Here is a 14634-nt window from a genome sequence, read left to right on the forward strand (position 1 = left end):
ATTGGTGGGTAGGTGATTCTCTTATGTCCAGTTGTTTTTTGGTGATAAGTGCTATGCCCCCTCCTCTGACAATTTCCCTGTCAGTCCTTAAGATCATATAGTTGCCAGGAATGGCGAATGAAAGAGTGGGTCTGGCTGCCATGTGCAACCAAGTTTCTGAGTTTGCTAGGAGGTCGAGGTTATTGGTCAGAATGAGGTCAGCGATGTCTAGTGATTGCTCATTGAGAGATCTCGCGTTTATGAGTGCACACTCAATGTGTGGTTTCTTAGATTGTTGTGTGTCCATTTTAGTATAAACTGTAGCTGGTATATAGGGAGTATTGGGAGAAGGACAAGACTGTTTGTGCAGATGCACATCTCTACTAGAAATGTCTTTAGATGAATTGCGTCTGTGGCATTTTGTGTGGTTCCTGACAGGAATTTTGTTGTAAGAGGGTATGTGAAAGGGGATGTATGGGGTCATAGTTCCTCTTGATCTGGGTCTGAGGTTCTTTATGCCAGTTGGGCAAGGGACATTTGCAGTGGGCTGGGAGGTGAATTTCGTTATCACGAAATTTGTTTTGACATAAAATACATTTTGGTGAAGTTAGCAAGTACAGGTGCATGTGATTTGCATTAGATTGTATCATAATGTACACATTGGTAGAGTGAAGCAAGAAACAGAGGGTGTATCAGATTAGGAGAATAGCTGCGTTTTTACCGCTTTGTGGAGTAACCAATACAATTTTTCTGCCATGAATGAGGGGCATGGGGAATTGCAATGTTTAGCTGTGATGTAGGGGAAGCAGGAGGCGGCGGCGGTAGTTCTTTTAACTTTAGGTAGGAGTAGGTGATCGGTGTATGGTCACCTGGAGGGTCTTGTTGAGTGAGCTTTGACTCTTTTCTGTGAGAGTTAGGGGGGCTGTATTGGATAGGCACATGTGGGTGATGGACACAGTTTTAAAGGTGATACAATCTTGTATGGGCAGCCAATAGGCCTCTCTTGTGGCTTCTGAAATATGATATATTTTGGGGATATTGGGGGCTGCTCAGCGGTTGTTATTTTGAATTACTTGAAGTATATGGATGTTTCTAGAGGAGGGCCAGTGAAGAGGACGTTGCATTAATCAATCCTTGAGCCAATGATTGCTCTGGCAATAGATAAGCAACTGTTTAAGAGAAGAAGGGTTAAGCACTATTTATAATGAATAGGCAGCTGATGAGGCGATGATATTCACTTGGCGGGACATGGTAAGTGAGGAGTCAAGGTACACCCCTAGTGATTTTACTGAAGCTGAGACGGGGACTGAGATGTTGTAAAGCTGGAAGGAACAGTATTGTTTGTTTAGATTTTCTAGAGCTCTGGGTGGTCCAACAAGCAAGATTTCAGTTTTGTTTAGGGTGTTTGAGTTGTCTGCATAAGTGTTTGTGAGTGGAAGCAGGATTTGTGTATGGTTGACATAGTTGGTATATGCTATACCGAGAGAATCCATGATGTTGAAGAGGGGCCTTGTAAGGATGTTGTAAAGGGTCGGGGATATGCATGATGCTTGCGGTACCCAGCATGTGAAGGGGGAAGGTCGGGCATTGGCATTCTCAGAGAATACCCTCATAACACTTTCTTCCAGAAATGAAGTGATCCAGGCGGTAGCCATGGAGGAGAAGTTGGCAGAGGTATTGAGGTGGTGGCATACGATTTTGTGGATGACCAGGACAAATGCAGCAAATAGATCTAGGAGGTGGAAGAAAAGCGCTGACTTTCCCTTATCCTTGATTTCGTCCAGCTGATTTTTTAGGTCAAGCAGGGCTGATTCATTGCCATGTCCGTAGCAGAACCCTGATTGCTGCATTCCTAAGATGTGGTGTGTTTCAATGAAATGATGAACTTGCAGGTAGGGTATCCTGTCACATATTTTTAATAGGAATGGGAGTTGTGATTGGCCTGTAGTTGGTAGGAATAACAGGGTTTAAGCAAGTTTGTTTTAGGAGGGGGAGGACCCAGACGTCCTTGAGGCTGGCTGGTACTGTGCTTGTTGACAAGGAGGCACACATGTATACGGTGATGAATGGAGCTAGGATTTTTACACAGTCTTTGTTGAGGGGTACTGTGCATATGTCTCCTTTGCATTTTGATGGTTTCAGACTTTTGATTCTTTTTAAGGCTTCAATCTGTGATATTTCTTTGAAGGTAAATTGGAGCATGATGGGGTTAGGGCAGTCAGGCAAGTCTGATTTAGGCTGGGATGTGGGGGTGGCTTTTGTGTGTGGCTGGGTGATTAAGAATTGTTTTGTTCAAGGTGTCGATTCTGCACAGCATTGCCAAATGGATGTCAGAAAACCAGGTTTCATCCTCCGTAACAGTTGGTGGAGGTGAAACTGGAGTTTCCAATTCCTTAAAGATGGTGAAGAACTCCCTAGTGTCAGATTTGGCAATGCATGTTCTGTCATTGAAGGAGTTGGATTTTGCTGATATGATTGCAGATTTGTATTGTTTAGATATTTTTGTGAAGTCATTTTTTTAAGGTGGCGGTACAATGTTTTTATCCAAATCAGTTCTGCCTGATGTTTTTTGTCACACAGTTCTATGAGGTCAGGGGTGGACCACAAGTTGGAATGTCTGATGGTTTTAGCCTTGCAAGGAATTAGGGGGTAATGGAGTTCAAGGCGTTGGATAGGGTAGAGGTGTACAAATCCACTAGTGACTTGGGGACGGCAGTGAATGGGGGTTTAAGGCAGAAAATATCCAGCCAAGGCATGATATTTTCCTTTGTGAGGTTCTGTGAGCTGCGTGTGACTGCTGGTGGTAATGGAGTCGCAATGAGTTTAGATTTTCTGGGCTGGGGAATGGAGAAGTAGGTAATGTGATGGTCAGACCACGGACCGGGAGTGTTGGCACTGGTAGACACATGGCAGTTGTGGTTGGCAATCCAATCCTTTGTGCAGCCCTTCACATGCGTGGGGTTGGTGATGCAGTGCTTGAAGCATAAGGCTTCTAAGGCGTTGGCCAATGAGGTTGACTTGGGGTCATGATGGCCGAAATTAAGGTCTCCCAAGAGGAGGCTTTGATGTTATTCTCATGGATGTGTAGGAGGTTCTCCTCAAAAAGGTGTATGGCAATGGTACATGTGGATGAGGGGAATAGTTTGAGGGATGGCATGTGTACATTGGCATCGATGGTGGTATTGACCTGTCTGATAGGGAGGTAGTCTCTAACCACACAGGCACTGCCACCTCCTCTGGATGTGAGCATGTCATTCCTGTACATAGTGTAGCTGGAGGGGATGGCTAGCGATAGTCCGGGCCTGAAGGCTCATGAAACCATGATTCTGAAATAGTTAGGGAGTCAAGGTTGTGGATGATGATGAGGTTGTTTATTTCCAAGGCATGAGCGGTTATGGAATGTACATAAATAAGGGCACAACTCATCAGTTGGTGAGTGGCTGAGTCTATGCTGTGTGGCTTTGGAAAGTGGCCTGTTTGGTGGTGGCTGGGGGTACCCTGGTGCTAGGGGTTGGGAGAATGTGGTGTGGTGAGAGGTGCTCATCATTGATACAAAGAGTGTAAACCTGGGCAATCCCATTCACCAAAGACTCAGAGTATAAAGTCACGTGACAAATTAGCGGCAGTGGCACATTGTGCATCTTTGCAAACAGAGTCAACATACAGAGAAACATTTAGAATTGGTGTACATGACACTCAGTTGATTGAATGATTGGTAGCAGCAAGCAAGGTAGTTACAGGAGAATTAACATCAGGAGTACAGTTGGGAGGATCACACTAGTTGTTGGTATTGGCTTGAGAACAGGTGAAGGCAACTAGTGTATGGAGCACAGAGGATTTGGCAAATCCTGGGTTGGTACTCCGAATCGAGTTGCAGCTGGTATCGTGAGGTGGCGTGTTTGGGGCGGAGGCGCCAGTGTAAGAGGGTAGTAGGTTGTATTCGATGCCGTGCCCATCTGGTAGGAGGTGTACTTGAGGTGCGCTGCAGGAGCAGCTCACCCTGAACCTCCAAATCAACTTTCTACTACTAGGAAAGCCCTTCGGGATTTATTGCATCGAGCAAATTTCCTCTGCATCCCTCGCCGTCTTTGCAGACGCCACACAGCTTCTATCTGCATAACTTGTGCTGATGATTGCACATACTGCACTGCGACATAGTGCATCCAGGAAATCTTTTATCACCGAATCGATTCCCGGAACACCAGCATCGACTACTGTCCAAGATGGCCACCGTAACTCTACACGTCGACCACAACTAAGATCAGGTCAGCTGCGCGAGCCTATCATGCTACAGCTACCTTCATTAGCTAGTGGGAGCGACCGGCAGGCGTTAGCCGGCACCTTCCCAGAAGGCACCTCACAAAAGGCGCCTCTCCTGGCCTGGCCCACACTATCCGACGCTGTGCCCATCTGGTAGGAGGTGTACTCAAGGTGCGCTGCAGGAGCAGCTGACCCTGAACCTCCAGATCAACTTTCTACTACAAGGAAAGCCCTTCGGGATTTATTGTATCGAGCGAATTTCCTCTGCATCCCTCGCCGTCTTTGCAGGCGCCACATGGCTTCTATCTGCATAGCTTGTGCTGATGATTGCACATACTGCACTGTAACATAGTGCATCCAGGAAATCTTTTATCAACGAATCGATTCCCGGAACCCCAGCATCGACTACTGTCCAAGATGGCCACCGTAACTCTACACGTCGACCACAACTAAGATCAGGTCAGCTGCGCGAGCCTATCAGGCTACAGCTATCTTTATTAGCCAGTGGCAGTGACCGACCGGTGTTAGCCGGCACCTTCCCAGAAGTCACCTCACAAAAGGCGCCTGTCCTTGCCTGGCCCACACTATCCGACGCCATGCCCATCTGGTAGGAGGTGTATTCGAGGACCATATCCTAACTGTCACTATAGCCCTCTGTGGCCTATTGTACTCTGCTGCCATTGTATAATGTTGCATTATGCCCCCAGGCGGCGCATGCTGGATCCCTGCATTTAACCTATATTAATTTCTACCGGCCCTGCAACCATTTTGTATGCTGCTTGTGTATTTTGTGTTCTGCTACCACACCTGCGTGACCTGTCGCCGCTCAAGCTGCTATATTTCACTGCTCGCACCATTCTGCAAATGCCCCAACAAAGCATATTCAAATTATTCGTGGACAGTTGATGCTCTATTTAGTTATGCTGTGCATGCAAATCTGCCTATACTCCTGCTTCCCTAATGATTGTGTCCCATCAAGCCACTCTGCCACATCCTAATGCACCTTAAATACCCTTTTTATGTCTTCATTTTGTAGCCATACCTGATTGGCCAATGTAAGCATACCGCATGTTAGCCAGACTATTGCATACCTCTATGCACACTTGTTGTTAGCCCACTTTAGTGCAAATGATATTAGAACTACTCTTTACCTGTAATTGACACAAGTCACTTCTGCTTCCTCCACCTATCCAAAGCATAACCTGCCCTCACGTACCCAAGTCGTATCTGCCTATTCTGTATGCACCTAGCCTAAGTCAAATCAGCCTATTCTGTATGCACCTAGCCCAAGTCAATTCTGCCCATTTTGTATGCACCTAGCCTAGATCGAATCAGCCTATTCTGTATGTACCTAGCCCAAGTTGTATCTGCCTATTCTGTATGCACCTAGCCTAAATCGAATCATCCTATTCTGTATGCACCTACCCCAAGTCAATTCTGCCTAATATGTATGCACCTAGCCTCAGTCGAATCAGCCTATTCTCTGATATTGGGACCCCTACCCCAGGCCACATCCAATATACTTAACATGGCCTCCAACCACTCCATCGGGCCTCCATGTTCTGACTCCATTCCATCCACTCCATTCCTACCAGCGCTATTCACACACGAGTGCCACAACCACCAATCAACCGTTAGCCCACCCGCCAATGCTGTCCCCAAGCCTAAAGCCATTGCCAAAATCACATCCCAAACACCACGAGTGCACATAAGAAACACTACATTAGGAGCCCGCACAGCCACAGCAAACATCAAAAACCACAAACTCACACTGCAGTCGCACCGCCCACCCACTTCTATCACTCCTACTGCTAAACCCCAACATCCCACCACCAAACACCAAACTAACACCACCAAACACCATACTAACACCGCTAAACCGAGCACACATGAACACTCCCACATCCAACTTGCTCTCATTAATGCTAGATCTGTACAAGCCCATGCCACAGAAATACATGACTTAATCTCTGACCTCGAGCTCGACGCTCTAGCCATTACAGAACCTTGGCTTCATGAAGCTTCTGGACCAGCCATATGCCAAGCCCTCCCTCCTGGGTACATCATCCTCCGTCAAGATAGACCAACACACAAAGGCGGAGGTGTGGCCCTAATAGTCAAAGAAACACTGAAGGCTAGACAAAATAAACCCATCACATCCGACAACTTCGATGCCCTATCAGTGAAAATCTCCTTCTCACCAAACGACACTATGACAATGCACCTTATCTACCGGCCTCCAGACCCACCCCTGAACTTCCAAGCCGACATCCTACAACTCCTAGGTAACAACCTCAAACCAAACACTAAAACCATACTCTTGGGTGACCTGAATCTCGGTTTCAATGACACAAAAGACAAACAGAGCCAAACCTTTGCCAAAGCCCTTCTGGACCTACAATTCATCCAGAGAGTTGACTCCGCCACTCACACTGAAGGCCGCATACTAGATTGGCTAGTCGACCACAACTGTAGGGTAGATATCAGTTCTAACACGCCAAAGCCATGGACCGATCACCACCTCATACACTTCTACATCCCAACGCAGCTATTTCTCAAAATCTCCCCATGCCAGCTACCCTAGCCAGATCTAAAAAACTACTCACTAAAGAGAGAATCTGCCCACTCCTAGAAGCCTCGGCATTAGCCTCACCCATCTCTGATAACCCTTAAGAACTAGTCGAACTTTACAATACCATGATTAAAGAGGTCATCAACACAATTGCCCCATTAGAGACTAAAAAAGCGAAAAAAAACTCTTCCACGCCAACTCATGGTTCAACCAAGACCTACAAGACCTAAAAAAAACTCAAAAGACACCTCTCAAAAAATGGCAATCTTGCCCCTTTACCCCTCTACGAGATTCATACCTTACAATTGTTAAACAATACAAAAACGCCATAGCCAAAGCTTAAGCTGCCACATACAACACTGGAATTGACAATGCCCAATCACATTCAAAAGAATTACTCGCTATATTCAATGAGCTAGTCATACCTCCCACGTCCAAATATCAAACGGTTAAAGACGAGAAATGGTGTAATGACATCCAGAAGGCTATGCTTGACAAAATAGACCTACTCCAAAAGAAAATCAAAGCCAACTTTGACAATCTACCCAAGTCTCCTCAGAAAACGTGGACCGCCCCCAACCCTAAGCACCATACCCAACACAACAGACATCCTCCACCGCCATTCACCTTTAGAAAGGGAACCGTTACTGAAGTCCTACTCATTATGAAACAAATAAAACCCTCACGCTGTAAAGGGGACATCTGTCCAGCAAACATAATCGAAGACTGCGCTGAGTCCCTAGCGCCGTTCATTGCAACCTTTATCAACGCATCATTTGCCACTGGCTCAGTGCCCTCCTCCCTCCAAGAAGCCTGGGTTTGCCCACTGCTAAAAGAGCCCTCTCTAGAACCAGACTCGCCCAACAACTACAGGCACATCACAACAGTGCCATTTTTGCTGAAAATCTTGGATAAGGCTGCTTATCTACAGATGCAAGCCTACCTTGAATCTTGCAACATCCTAGGCAAGAGACAGTCTGGCTTTCGTCCACATCATGGCACAGAGTCAGCGCTACTCGACCTAAAAAACCAACTCTTAAAAAATATGGATAAAGGCAAATGTGCGATCCTCCTACTCCTTGACCTGTCGGCTGCATTCGACCTAGTCGACCATAAAACCCTAAAAACACACCTCACCAATAAAGCTCATTTCTCCACTGAAGCCCCAACATGGATCTCATCTTTCCTGGAGGGCAGATCTATGAGGGTCTACTCAGCCCAAAGCATCAGCCACTCCCTCCTCCATCAACTGCGGAGTACCACAAGGCTCTTGCACCTCCCCCACACTATACAACTTATTCACACTCCCTCTATTCAACGACTTAGAAGAATTCGGCATAACATTCACCAACTATGCCGACGATACACACATTCTTCTCCCATTAACTGGTGATTACAAACAAGACCTACAAACCCTACAAAAAACATATGCCATCATCCAGGCCTGGATGGCAGCCAACGGCCTCTGTCTCAATGGAGACAAGGCAGAGATCTTACTGGTAGGCCCTAAAGAATCCCTCAGCAAGCTAGACAACTAATACAGCACCTTCCTAATTGAGAACTCAGTAATCTCGGTCTCTTCTGCCGTAAAAACGCTGGGAGTATACCTAGATTCTACCTTGTCCATGGATAGACATGTTAGCTACATCTCCTCCTCAGCAGCCCTAACAACTAAAATAATCAATGCAGTAAAGCCTCACCTATCCACTATGAACTGCCTCAACATTGCTAGGGCCACCATAGGTACCAAACTGGATTACTGCAACGTCCTCCTACTAGGCACCAATGCCAAAAACATTAATAGACTTCAAATCACTCAGAACAACGCCTTGAGAGCGGCCCTCAACATTCCTAGGAGGGAACACATCTCCCTAGCAAGACAAAATGCCCACTGGCTCCTAGTTAAAGAGTGCATCCAGTTCAAGACTCTCACCATTACCCACAGATGCATATCTCAATCTGCCCCTAGCTACCTGACTGAACGTATACAACCAGTTCAGACACACAGACCCAAAAGGGATCTGTACGCTAACCAACTCTCAGTCCCCAACTTCAATAGAGCTAAAGCTGGCGGCTCAAGTTTCAAATTCCTAGCGCCAAAAGCTTGGAACTCCCTACCGCCCAAACTGAGAGCTGAATCATCCCTCACAGCCTTCAGAAAGGCACTGAAAACCACTTTATTTAAGTGATTCCCACTTAAAATACTACTGCAATATGAACAATGTCTGTATTATACAACTGTACCATGCTCACTGTTCCCATGTAACCTCGGAACTTTAGCTATGGCTGTAATTATGTCTCCATTGATCTCGTGATATTCACCCATGCCAAGTAAACCTTCTTCTAACAGCGCCACGATGCCCTAGGGCAGCTGTGCGCTTTAAAAATGCGAATAAATAAAAATAAATAGGTTACAATTAGCACATTTTTGAGACGTAGTATTATTACAAACATGAGAAGTCACAATTGTGAGTGGCAGGGCATACAAAATGTCAATAGCAGGGTACAGCCTGGGGGGGGGGGCGACATCGGTAGATTTGCCTCATTTATGTGTGCCAGTGCAGGCAACAGATGGTGATAGACTCAGCAGAATATCCATACATCCATGAGTGATGAAGGGCACATAGCTCTTTCTGGCTGTGCCTGGATTTGTGAGCATACTCAGGTGGTGATTCCATGCCTTAGTAGGTTATGGGAGCGTTAGGTGCAGTCTGATCCAGGTGCATGACATCAGTCTGAGCTTACGGGCTATAAGCGGCAGATAACAAAGTGCGGCTAGCGGCCCCCACCAAGCGAGGGCGACGACTTCAGCAGATCAGGTGGGCTGGCGGAGGGCTCATCAGCGTTATGGTGGCAACAAGGTGGTTGTTGCATGTGCAAATGTTGTCTGATATACTTTGGAAAGAGTAGAGTAACAAACGTAATTGCTGCAGCACCATGCAGAGTTATGCATTTTAGCTTGCAGTTTAGATGTTTCTTTGTGAATCCCAAAAGTTGAGTGAGGCAGAGCAGATATTTCTGCCGTGTCATATGCATGGTGGAGGAGGATGCTGGGGGATGTAGTTCTGTTGGTGGTGGAGCACGCCCTGCCACGGGATTGTGTCAATATTGCATTGCAGTGGTTATGGGGTTATGGGATGTGTGTGTATATCCTGGTCATCGGATATGCCAGGGATGAGGCTGCTATGATGAGTGAGGGACCCTTTCTACTTATTATTGGATGTGTGTGTGGATTCCAGGACGTCCGAGGTGTATCATTTGTACATTTTATATCTGTTGTGGTAGAGGTTTTAAGGGAGATGCTGGCAACAGAAATGGTGTGGGGGGGAGCAGAGGGATGTTTTGTGCACAGAATTAGCCTACACATCCTGTCATACATGCAATTACAACTTTAGTTATGCAGGGTATCTCGTGATAGATCGTACTTGTGGGCTGACCCATAGAAGTGGTGACAAGGTGTTTTGAGCGATGCGTGGCGTGTGTAGCTTTGCAGTGATCGCGGCAGAGACTGCTGATCCAGGCCTTATGTGTCGGCTTCTGTGGGGGCCGGCCTCACCTGCTGGCTCAGGGGTGTGGGGAGTCCAAGATCAAGGATTACCAACAGGGCTTTAAGTGGGCTGGGCCCCGGCAGGCTCCGAAATTTTGTTTTGAGGCGGGGCCCTGCCGGGGCCCACTAATCTTCCCGGGCAGCCCCGGCCACTACACGAAAAGGCATTTTTTTCTACAGCCTGAAGCTCTCGCTCGTGTGCGAGAGCTTCAGGCTTCAGAAAAAAATGCCTTTCAGCTATAATGGTGGCGCCGCACCTGCGAGGCATCCCTTTAATCAAGGGATGCACGTGGGACGGCGCCACCATTATGGAGAAACGTGAGGCCGCTGGAAGCAGAGGCCTTGCTTTCTAAATACTGAAGCTCCCGCGGATTCGCGGGAGTTTCAGTCCTTGGGAAAAAGGCCTCTGCTTCCAGTGGCCTCACCCTGTCAGCCTTAATGGTGACGCTGCCCCTCCCCAGCTGGCGAGGGGCAGCAACACCATTAAGGCTGAATAGGCGAGGCGCTGTCCCCTGCCAGGCAAGCCTATACAAAATAAATGCCGAGATCAGCACCCTCTCCCTCGTAGGGGAGAGGGTGCTAATCTCTACAAAAGGCTGCCTGGCAGGGGTGCCAGTAGCCCATTGAGCCGGGGCTCGTCAAGGGGGCGTGGCCTAACGGCCCATCAAGACCCCGTTGTTAGGCCACGCCCCCTCGATGGGCCCCGGCTCGATTTGTAGTGCCACTTAAGGCACTGATTACCAATCAGGGTGTTGCAGGGCTAGGGAAGCCTGGGAGCCTAGTGTCGGCTGAGGAGTTTCGGCAGCCATCTTGGAATGTTTGAGTGGGTCTCCAGACCCAGTGCTTTTTCCAGGCCAGTTGGTGCAGGTTTCCCTATGAGGAAGTGTGAGGATATGTAGTTGACAAATCTCAAAATGTCATTTGGCTGTAGGCAGTCCTGAAAATAAAAGTGTCCCGTGACATGACAATAACAATAGGAAATAAAAAATGCAACACAAATAAATGTGCACAAAACATGTGTTCCATTGAAATTTAGCAGCGTATGGGTCATGAGGGTTGTCTTTAATATAGTTTTCTGGTGTTCTTCGCTATCTGTTAAGCATTTCAAGTCTCATTATTGTGATTTCTTATTTTACTGTTTTATCATGTATGTCTGGCTATATCATTTCTGCTCTTAAACCGCTTTGTGGCTGTGCCTTAAGAACACATCTCACAATATCAGTGAACAACAGTTCCAGGATGCGATTGCCTGGCGAGTACTGTAATCGGAGTTAGTCAAGCACTGAACACACTGTGCCCCCACTGTTACTAATTTACTTCTGAGGTGCTGGGGTACCTGAAAGCACTGTAGACATTGAAGACGTCAAACATCACCTTATAAATAGAGATTTATGATGGCTAGCTCAGAAACCAGATCTCGATATGTGTGTAATAATGTAATGGACGAGATCTGCGAGGAAAGCAAGTTTATGTTGATAAATGAGTTGCACTGCTCGAAGTATGCTTTCAAAAGCACTACATGCAATGACACTCACTCATTCTGACAGCTGCCTGTAATACAAGTATACACAGATGTGTTCTGTTAAGCAGTGTCCTTATCCATCATGCAGAACACATTTTCTAAATGGCAATGATAAAGCCATTGTATTTGTTTACAGTTCTTGTAACACATTTTTCAAAGACATTATGTGCCCTTGCATATAAGGTAGTGGCGTTGAAGCTGCAATAGGACCGCATTATGCAATGGAGGTATTTCAAATATATCCTATTTTTTATAATACAGCCTAATTATGATATTAACTGCATGTGTACTGAATATGGGAATTGTGCAAATACACTTCGTGAGGCTTCATTTTAAAAATAGATGGTTTTGAAAACGACTTTTAATTCCCAGGTGGATAGTTCAGTGGCAACGTGCTCGCCTTGGAAGCAAGACGACATGAAGCAACACAGGTAAAACAACAACAAAAAAGAAATTCTGTAACAACGCCTCGATGCCGCCGGGCTGTGTGAGCGCTTTGAAAATGCAAATAAATAAAGTAATGACCTTGTGATAGCCGAAAAACACAACCGCTAACCCGGTTATAGATACCTATGTAAAACAGGCTCAGCTTTAGGGCAATTTTGTGCTTATGAAATTAGTCTCTTGGTGACCCAACCTCTCGGTTACACACATACAATTCTATGGACTCAGGGATTGAACGTTCTCTCTCTTTTATTAATCATTTGGATTCCAGGGGACAGTTGAATGCTTCGACATATGTACTTCTTTTTCTTAACAAAGAATACCACTTGTAAGTGCATAAAAATACTTTGTGTGACCTAAAGATGTCAACAAGATTGAAAACATATTACTGGTTGGATGGCCTCTTCATTTGAAGTGATATTATATTACACTCCATTTACAGCACTCGATTTCATACCCGAGTCCTTAGCATAGAGAGTTTATCCACAATACCAGTAAGTGATCAAAGGCTCTTTTATGGAGCCTGTTTGTCCATATAATAACTTCTCTTGGCATCCATATGTGCTCATAATATTCCCCATTCTTTTTATTTGTCATTAACCTGCAGATAACATTGTCCTTCTGATACTTTATTCACTTACTGTTTATGTACTAGTACTGGCAAACATAGCCTGCACTCTACATATGTCAAGCCCATTACCCCTATAAAGTGTAGAGTCTCTTGCTGTCTATTTCCTGCTGGAGGGTAAATATGTTGTGCTGAAGGATTATGCAAGAGAATATGAAGAAGACGTATATAAGCATCATTGTGGGAACATGCCTGTATGCGTTCTATTATAGGGACTGAAACTTCAAAACCAAGGTCCTTTAAGAAATATCAGTCTAATTGCAAAAATCATTTGTACACTCAACAGTCTATGGCACTAAAGGGACCCACCCCCGTAAAGGAAGGCAGTGACATGCAGAATGTAATGATGCTAGCACTCTGCATACTTAGCACAGAGGAATAGAGGCAAGAAATGAAACACGGATGAAAGGATATTTCTTTGAGGAAAAGGTGCAAAAGGGACATTGCCAGTCTTCGAATGTATAGCTTTTCAAAAGTGTAAACTAGGGTTTGTGGTGCTGCAGATGTGGGCCATACCAGTGTCAGGTGTGGAGAGTCCTATGGTCCAAGTGGTGGGCAGGTGTTGTGTCATTTCAAGGTGGGCACTTGCTGATGTTGAATGCTGCTGTCAAGCTTGCAGTTTGGATGACTGACCAGGATCTGTTTGAAAGTCGAGTCAGTTAGAGGCTTTGGTAACTCTGCTGCTGCTGCATGGTCAACAACTGTTCCAACAATTCAATCTGAGGTCTGGCACTTCGAAGCTGTGGCACACATGATCGGATGCAATGTTCAAGCTGTGGTGGTTTGAAGTCATCAGCAGCGGCAAGCAGGTTGTTTAAGCTAAATGTGGATGTGTTCCGCCTGGTAAGAAACAGCAGCAAGACGGTTTGAAGGTGCAGCATCAGTTTGATGGTGAAGAGATTGGAAAAAGCAGCACCAACGGATTTTCTTTATTTAAGTGTAGTGAACAAGGCTTGAATGTGTTCAAATGAGATGAAAAAGGGGTCCTGTCATCCAATCCAGGGGCTCGGAGTAAAGATGTGGCTTGGTTCTATTCACTCCCAAATCTAGGGAGGCTTGCTAGATTCCTTTTGTTTGAGTGTTGTTAACACGGCTTGAATGCGGTCCAATGTGATGAAAAAAGGGGTTCTGAGACCCAATCCAAGAGCTTGGAGTAAAGATTGTGCTTGACTCTACTCACTCCCAACTCTAGGGAGGCTTGCTAGCACCTGCAACAGTCATTCACTTAGAGTAGGTGACCTACATTCGGGTGCAGCTGGCAGGGAGAGGTAGGTCTGGTGCACAGTAGCAGTTCACCTCCGATGTGCACTGGTAGATGATAGAGAGCATAACCTGCCTCTGCTTTGGAGCACTCTTTCTTCGCCACAATAGCTGATGGCTTTTGAAAGTTCAACCATCACAAAAGAGGTACAATTAATTCTTCCTTATGTCCTGGGTGGTGTACAAGTGAAACAAATAAGGGTTGGGAAACTCCTTTTTGAAAGCCAAATGGTCACATGATATTAGAACAAAGCAATTCCAGACTTTTCTGGCTCACAGTTTGCGCTGAGAACCACAACGAGAGATCAGGACAAGAATTGACCTTCTTCGTGTCACTCAGAACTCAGGGTAGACATGCTAGCACTTGGAGGTGTCTTTCACCTCTTCAGAGGCCCTGGGTACCATTGCAGCTGGCATACAGA

This window comes from Ambystoma mexicanum, chromosome 6q, assembly GCF_040938575.1.
Source record: "Ambystoma mexicanum isolate Mex_15411 chromosome 6q, UKY_AmexF1_1, whole genome shotgun sequence".
NCBI lineage: Eukaryota > Metazoa > Chordata > Amphibia > Caudata > Ambystomatidae > Ambystoma > Ambystoma mexicanum.